The sequence below is a fragment of the Podarcis muralis genome, chromosome 5 (genome assembly GCF_964188315.1).
Source record: "Podarcis muralis chromosome 5, rPodMur119.hap1.1, whole genome shotgun sequence".
Lineage (NCBI taxonomy): Eukaryota > Metazoa > Chordata > Lepidosauria > Squamata > Lacertidae > Podarcis > Podarcis muralis.
This window is the reverse complement of record NC_135659.1, coordinates 54,135,987-54,143,131: the sequence shown is the minus strand read 5'-3', so window position 1 is coordinate 54,143,131 and position 7,145 is coordinate 54,135,987.

The window sequence follows — 7,145 nt, the reverse complement described above, 5'->3', positions numbered from 1 at the left end:
GTACGGGCCAGTCTTGCCAGACTCTAGGGTTGTGTGCTCATCTCACTCTATAGGCCGGGGGCCAGCGCTGTCCGCAGACACTTCCAGGTCACGTGGCCAGCGTGACAAGCTGCATCTGGCGAGCCAGCGCAGCACATGGAACGCTGTTTACCTTCCCGCTGGTAAGCGGTCCCTATTTATCTACTTGCACCCGGAGGTGCTTTCGAACTGCTAGGTTGGCAGGCGCTGGGACCGAACGACGGGAGCGCACCCCGCCGCGGGGATTCGAACCGCCGACCATGTGGTCAGCAAGTCCTAGGCGCTGAGGTTTTACCCACAGCGCCACCTGCGTCCCTAGCTTTGAAAGTATTATCCGTGCCTTAAAAAGTGAAGATGTTGACATGTCCTTGCTGCTCCAAAATATTTAGACCGTTATTGGCACCATGAGCTTCTTCCAGAAGGGGCAAAATCAAAATCTGAGCAATGCATTAAAAACCCTGAGTTCTGCTGAGGAACTCTGTAACACTAACCTTGATTCTTGCATGTTCCTCATTGTAAAGGATATCCTGTTTCTGCTTTCATTTCTGGTTTGGGTTTTTTTTGTTGTTGTTGTTTGGTGGTTATACAATGTACAGTTTCCAGCATGCAACAACTGTATTATCATCCTTCCTAAACAAAGAAAAGGGGGTGGAGGAGGAAGAAGAAAGGAAAGGAGAACTTGACAGTATTATTTTCTACATGCTTAAGCCGTTGAGGTTGTTTCCATTAAAGACTAAGAAAAATATATCTCGCTTTCCTTGGTGGCTTTGCAACATCCTGTGTGCTGATGGGTATCTCTTCCTGCCTCCTTAAACCTGGGGCAGTTTGAGCTTGTGTCAACAGTGGCAAGGCGTGTTATTATCTTAGTTTGCTTTTCAGAATATTATCAGGAAATCAAAAAGTGGAGCAACGAAACAGAGGGGACTGGTCTCCTATTGTATTTGTGCACTTAGGGAAATTTCAGTACAATGCCTGCATGGGGTGCCATTGCAGCTCTGTACCCAAGATTTATAAAGGTTCCCTTTTATAGCACATTAGGGCCAGATAGTGTAGCAAAATCCATCCTGAGGAAAGACACACAAAACTCTAATTACGAAAACCTGCCTACAATTGTGCAGTAAGTCCCAATGTTTTTTTATGGCTTACACTCACACGGGTAGGTGTGTATAGGATAGTAGCTGTTTTGAGGATGAATTCTCCATTTGGATAATTTTGTCATCTTCCAACTCTGTGCAAAGGAGTGACCAGGATTCCACATTTAGCTGTAGGGCAGGTTTATTTCAAGGCATTGCAAAACTAGCAATTTAATTCCAGTGTCAGTGCCTTTCATAATAATCCCTAGCATGAAGTTTGGCATGCTAGGAAATTTCCTGGTTGTCCTATTTATATTGTTTCCAATATTTATATCCTGCCTTTCTATGAGAATTAATCAAGGAAACGAACATGTTCAATTTATAATATATTTAAAAAATAATAACAACTATCACTAAAAACAAGCAGGTAAAAAAGTCAAATCTTGTTTAAATGCAGCATCCCAAAAGGCTTGCTGAAAGGTAAACTGATGAAGCCAGGTAGGCCTCTCTTGGGAGGCTATTCCAAATTCTGGCAGTGTGACCAAAAGGTTCTGGCCTGTTTTGTCCACCCATGATGTATTTTACTGGAGGGGCAGTTGGGGAAAGGCTTCAAGTGATGCTTTAGATACTTTGGTTAACATGCTGACTTGCATGTTCTGCTCAAATCTGAAGTCTCCTGCAGAATACTATAAGCCAGGTCAGTGGTGTAGCGTGGGGGGCGCAGGGGGGGCCGGCCGCACCGGGCGCAACATCTGGGGTTAGGGCAAATCCACAGGTTAGGGGGCGCAAATCCACGGGTTAGGGGGCGCAAATCCACGGGTTAGGGGGCGCAAATTACTTGCCTTGCCCCGGGTGCTGACAACCCACGCTATGCCACTGAGCCAGGTGCATCCAATAAAGCGGAAGGATGCAAGATTTGGGTCAGACAAAATAAGTACTTCACACAGTCAGTTAAACTGGATCTGCTCCTAGACAGTGTGCTGATGGCCACCAACTTGGATGGTTTTAAAAGAGGAGTAGAGAAATTAATGGAGGATAATGCTATTGAGGGTTACTCACTATGACAGCTATGTTTTACTACTAGTGTCAATATGCGTCTGGGAATTGCAAGTGGGGCGATTGTTGTTGCCTATGGGAAATTTGCAAGGAGGACCTGAGTGCACCTTGCTGAACTAGATGGATCTTTGGCCTGATCCAGCAGGGCTCTTACGTTTCAAACTGTCCTTGTGTAGAGTGCATTACAGTAATCCAATCTGGCCTATCCGATTGTGTTCCTGAATGTGTAGTTTATTTCCGTCAGGCAGAGGGTACTGCATAAGAACAGAGGGAGAGACTTGCTGGATCATTCCAATGGTCTCTCTTCTCCAGCATTCTGGTTTCAATGGTGGCTGTGCAGATGCTCCCATGAGGCAAGGCTACGGTCAGGGCATGAAGGTCAACTGTTCTCCCCAGGCATCTTCTATTCAAAGCTAAACTGCCTCTGAACTTGGAGGCTCCAGTTACTGTTGGTGCTTTATATCACTCAGAGACATTTCCTTTATGAATTTATGTAACTCTCCTTTAAAGCTATCAGTACATATGGTGGTAGTGAATTACAGAAACGTCGAGTTGGACCCTGAGGATGGTCTAGTCCAACCCCCTGCAAAAATGCAGCTGTCCCACATGGGGATGGAACCTGTGACCTTGGTGTTATCAGCACCACACTCTAACCAACTGAGCCATACAAGTTTGTTATGGGTTGTGTGAAGAAATGCTTCCTATTGCCTACTCTGATAATTTACAGCTTGATTATCAGAAAGAAATCCACAGATTTTATGTACAAATGTTTTTCAGCAGTCATCAGCAGGCATTTATCTCGTACAATCAAGCACACTTTCACATCATCCAATAAAATAAGTTTTTAAAATGTTGTTATTGTTTCTATCATTTGTTGCTAACCACCCTGGAACTGGTCATGGGACGCGGGTGGCGCTGTGGGTTAAAGCCTCAGCGCCTAGGGCTTGCCGATCGAAAGGTCGGCGGTTCGAATCCCCGCGGCGGGGTGCGCTCCCATCGTTCGGTCCCAGCGCCTGCCAACCTAGCAGTTCGAAAGCACCCCTGGGTGCAAGTAGATAAATAGGGACCGCTTACCAGCGGGAAGGTAAACGGCGTTCCGTGTGCTGCGCTGGCTTGCCAGATGCAGCTTGTCACGCTGGCCACGTGACCCGGAAGTGTCTGCAGACAGCGCTGGCTCCCGGCCTATAGAGTGAGATGAGCGCACAACCCTAGAGTCTGTCAAGACTGGCCCGTACGGGCAGGGGTACCTTTACCTTTACCTTTACCCTGGAACTGCTTTGGGAGGAAGGTTGGGATATAAATTTAAAACATCAAGGGGAAGTTAGGCAGAAAAGAAAAAAGACAATGGGTTTGCCTTTTCTGTGTGAAATATTTTTAAACCTCGTAACAAACAAAAGAATCCCAACAAATAGGGTGTCCTTTGCCATGTGTCAATTTCCTTCCAATTTTCCAAACTGAATGACTGGTATTTACAGAATAAATATGACACGGACAGCACAATGAACGTTAACAACAAGAAAAGCAACCAGGGAACCCCAAACCATAATGAAATCACAATACAGAATAATCTGAGGAGTTGTGGTTCATAGCAAAGGGGAGCATCTTATAGAATCACAAATTTATTATAGCATGAACTTTCAAGGTCTACAATGCATGTGGGTGTGTCCCCCCCCCCCTATTATAATGTGGTTTGTGTCATGGCCAGAGGACATTGCCTGCATGAGTGTCTACAAAATTGCTGCACCATCACTATCTCTAAACAGTGTGGCATATTTTTAAAAGCATTCGTTACAATGTTAACCTTCTCGCCACTTGCTATGAACTCTGACCATGCGCTTCATCCCCCGAAACCCTCTTCAGAGAAATTCAGTTTGTTCTTTCCACAGGTGACTCCCGCTGCTGTTTAAAAGGCCTAACTGCAGGCTAACCCCATTGTTAGAATGTGGGTGCAATCAAAAGACAGTAAAGAGTTATGTATTATGGGCAGGATGTGCTTATGCCCTTTTCTAACTTGACCAGCTAAGGTACCACGTGTTCCTGTTCCAGCTCAGTCAGCAAAGAGCTTAGGACAGCCCTCCCTCTGAACGTAAATGAAACAATATCTGTACTGAACAGCATTGTCTTTTGAGCTTCACGAGGTAATACAAAATGCAGCATTATATGCATTCTTGGTAAGAAAGGGCAGGGACCTAGAGCAGTTCCTTGCACCTTGTGTGCATAGGCATATAAGCAAGAAAACCTTCCCTGCAATGTAATTCTGGCTTTCCACGGTGTTTTGAAGCCTATCTTGATTCATTATAATAACCTTTTAACAGCAGAAAACCTTACAGAGGAGATGTATTATAACTCTTATTTTAAATAATGGCACTGAAGCGGGGGAGATGGGGGGTTAGGAGCATGGATTTGGGAGAGGAAAAGATCACCAAGGAGGAGCAGCAGTAGTAGCAGCAGGCCCTGTTATTAAACTCTACCACAGCCTCCTAAGCAGAGTGACATCCTGAAGGAGAAATATTGCCGTGCAGAGACTTTAGCAACAACCCTTACAAGGGAGAAAATATTCATTAGGAAAAGAGCAAAGTGATGGATGAATTCATTGTGCAGGCTGGACGGGAGGATGCTGGCTGGCACGCAAGATATTGATCTACACGTATGGGTGGGGGGGGGAGTCTGTGGAGCAGCGGAAAAGCTTTCAGGGATGCAAAAGGTTCCCTGGCTTGCAATTCTTCCCATACCCGTGGGAGCCTTCTGTCTCTGTGGCAGAAGATCCAGACCAGCTGAGCAGGCCTAGTGCTCTCAGGAACAGAATGTTGTCGACCTTTTTAAGGGAGGGGGACCCCAAAGTTGTTGACCTTTTTAAGGAAAGGTTCCCCAGAGTTGTTGACCTGAACTTGGGAATTCCACGAGATTTCACTACAGGGAAGGAGAGGCGAGAGCTGGGGGTGGGGTGGGAAACCGACCCCTTCCTTTACCGGATAGAAAGTGGGACGGAGGAAAGCAGGAAGGAGAGGGCATTTAACCCACCGACGGAGAGGAGAGGAGGGTGGTGGTCAGGAAGCTGAGCCGGGGCAGAAATAGCGTCGCTCCTCCCTCCCACGCAGGCTTCCCTGATCCCCTCGAAGTGGGTGGGTGAGGCGGGACAGCAGCAGATTGTCCTCGCCCACGACCACACACGCAGCCTGCGGGGAGTGCGTTTGCAGCCCGCTGCACTGCACAACGCTACTTAAAGGGAGAAATAAAAGTGCACTTTGGGCACAGCTAAGGACGGGTCGGGGGGGGGGGCTGGCAAACGCCTTGGGCAGACCCCATGAAATACGGTAATTCTCTCAGTCAGAGTTCAGCTGGGTCTCCAGAAAAGAGCATGGACTGAGTCGCAGGGGCAGCAGCCAAAGCAGCTCTTTCTGCTGCTGGGTGAGGAGGAGGAGAGTCTTTGCAAACGCTTTGGAGTTCCCTTCTGCCTGCCGGGAAGCCGCCCGAAAAGGGAGAGGCGGGGTCCTCGCTTGCTGGTGGGGAGCTTTGGCAGGGAGCTGCTGGGAGAGGCTTCAGCTTCCCCGACGAAACCGTTCCCACCCACCCTCTTCGGGGCTTGGGAAGCAAGCTGCACGCTCCGGCGTGCAGGGAAAAGGGAGGCCGCAGGCAAAGCCCCGCAACTCCCCTACTCGCTGGGCCGCTGTGGTGCAGCGCCCACTAAGCTCTATGGGAAAGACGTCTCTGAGCGCGCACCTTGCTTGGCAGGCACGCTCCGGCTGCAGTGCAGTCCCACAGCACTTATGTGGAAGTAAACTCCACTTAACTGCACAAGACTTATACTTCAGAGTAAATGCACTTAGGATTGGGGCGTTCACAAGTGCCTTAATCTTCAGTCATTACTGTTTATCCCATGGGTAGGCAAACTAAGGCCCGGGGGCCGAATCCAGCCCAATCGCCTTCTAAATCCGGCCTGCGGACGGTACAGGAATCAGCGTGTTTTTACATGAGTAGAATGTGCCCTTTTATTTAAAATGCATCCCTTGGTTATTTGTGGGGCATAGGAATTCGTTCATTCTTCCCCCCACCCCAAAAAATATAGTCTGGCCCCCCACAAGGTCTGAGGGACAGTAAACCCGCCTCCTGCTGAAAAAGTTTGCTGACCCCTGCTCTATCCACACCTCTCCAGCTCCCAGCAACATAATTCACCTGCCATATATAAGCTGTCTTGCACAGGGACTTTTACACTACCATGTACTGTGTGGCGCCAGCATGTCCCCAGCATGTTTATGTGTGGGAGAGAGAACTGCATGTCTACAACATATATTTTATGTTGCATATATCTTTACCCTCCTGGTGTGAAGAAATGCAAGACATTTTTATGGCTAAAGGAGTCCTATGAGAGGAAGGAAGCATATTCTAAGCTCAGAATTACTAGAAAAGGACTGAAAACAAAGCAGCCAGCTATTACGTATCTGTATTTCAAACAGTGTACAGTTCTGATGGTCCCATCTCAAAACGTAAATCCTAGAGCTAGGACAGATACAGAAAAGATACCTAAAACAAGTGATTGACCATCACTTTCATGAGGAAAGGCTGTAGTGCCTGGGTATTTTGGGTTTATGAAGAGGGGGAAGTGACTGGAGTTGGGTGGTGGGCGCATGATTCTATCATTATTCATGATGTAGGGAAAGTGGATTGAGAGCAGTTTTTTCTCTTTGAGAGGAACTTCAAACAGTACATGGTTAAAATTATAGAATTCACTCCCATAAGATGTAGTGATGGCTTTAAATGAGGGCATAGAGAAATTGAATTATGGTGCTGGAGGAGATTCTTGAGAGTCCCATGGACTGCAAGAAGATCAAACGTATCCATTCTTCAGGAAATCAGCCCTGAGGGCTCACTGGAAGGACAGATCCTGAAGCTGAGGCTCCAATACTTTGGCCACCTCATGAGAAGAGAAGACTCCCTGGAAAAGACCCTGATGTTGGGAAAGATGGAGGGCACAAGGAGAAGGGGACGACAGAGGACGAG